The sequence below is a fragment of the Galeopterus variegatus genome, unplaced genomic scaffold (genome assembly GCF_000696425.1).
Source record: "Galeopterus variegatus unplaced genomic scaffold, G_variegatus-3.0.2 Scaffold6364, whole genome shotgun sequence".
Lineage (NCBI taxonomy): Eukaryota > Metazoa > Chordata > Mammalia > Dermoptera > Cynocephalidae > Galeopterus > Galeopterus variegatus.
The window spans coordinates 57,989-59,335 of record NW_007732475.1 but is presented as its reverse complement, the minus strand read 5'-3'; the positions used below and the strand labels follow the sequence as shown (position 1 = coordinate 59,335).

The window sequence follows — 1,347 nt, the reverse complement described above, 5'->3', positions numbered from 1 at the left end:
GCCTGGGCCTCCCTGGCCGCCTCCAGCCTGAACTGTCTTCACAGTCTCGTCCCTCGAGGCCCTGTCCCCGATCCCCTCTCCGCTGGCCGCGCCCAGAGCCAGCCTGGAGACAGACGCTTGCCCAGCCCTGCGCTCTGCTGGGGGCGGGGACACCTGGGCCAGGTGGGAGGGAGGGGCTGCCGCCTGCTTGAGGTGGAATTTGGGCGGAAGAACAGGCCCCGCGTGGCCCTGGGTCCCGGCCTGGCGTCCCCGCCACTCTTGTTCTCAGCCTGGGGAGGCCAGACTGGGCTCCCTGGGACAGGTGGGACAGATGGGTCGTATGGGGTGGGGAGGGGCTGACGGGCCCTCCTGTGTCCTGGGTCTTAGGGAGGGGCCAAGGGAGGCTGCCGGGGGGCTGACATCCACCCCCGTCCTGAAGAGGAGGGTGTCCCACTCCCTGGGGGGCCGAGGCCTCTGGGTAGCTCCAAGGCAGCCCCACAGGAGGCTGGTGAGGCCCGGGCAGGGCTGGCATCAGGAGACACTTTGGGGCAGGGTCAGTGCTAGGGGGCAGGATTGAGGACCCAGGACCTGAGGGGTGCAGCTTTAGGGTTGAACGGGGCCCTAGGGAGGCCCTTGCCCTGGCCCGGGAAACCCAGTGAGACTCCCCCTCCCTAAGCATGGGAATAGACTGGGCCTCCTGCTAGCCTGTAGACCCCAGGACTTTACCCCCAACCCCCTACACCTCTTCAGTGGCCTCAAAAGGGCCGGCTCGACACTCTCTGGCTCCTGGGACCCTGGCACCCCTCCTGGGTTCCTGCCCCCCAGGCCGTGGAGTGGGAGGCCCGTTCCCAACCCGTGAGTCAGGGCGCAGCAGGGCTGACTGACGCGGGGGCAGGTGGGGCTGCCCCAGGGGGTTGACTCAGAGGGCCAGGACTCAAGTCAGTGCCTGCCCGGATGGGGAAGGGTGGTGGTGGGGAGGGCCAGGAGCAGGGGTGTGCAGGGTAGAACCCAGGAGTCCAGGAGAGCAGGGACTGGGATGGAGAGGGTGGCGGGGTGGGAATAGGCCAGGAGTCTGGGGGTGCAGGGAGGCCCAGGCCAAGCAGGCTTGTCCCTAGGTTTCCTGGCGCGCCCCAACTAGTTGGACCAGCTCTGAGGGCCTTTTGGTTAGGCCTGGTGTCCGGGACAGGCCCCTGGTAGACTTGGGGGAGTGGCAGGGGATAAGCCTAGGAGGGCTGGAGAGGTGGGGGCTGAGCAGCCTGCACATGCGTCCTGGGCTCCCCCGGCACCCTCTGCCTCTCCCTAGACCCTCTCCTGGTCCCCTGAAGACATTTGCCTTAATGGGGATAGTGGCGGGCACGGGGGCGTGGG

General features: G+C 68.0%; 1 protein-coding gene across 1 annotated transcript in view; it reads right to left on the bottom strand.

Moving 5' to 3' along the window:
* Positions 1-1,347, bottom strand: part of PKP3 (plakophilin 3) — a 10,428-nt gene that overhangs the window by 8,150 nt on the left and 931 nt on the right. The gene's annotated exons all lie outside the window — the stretch shown is intronic.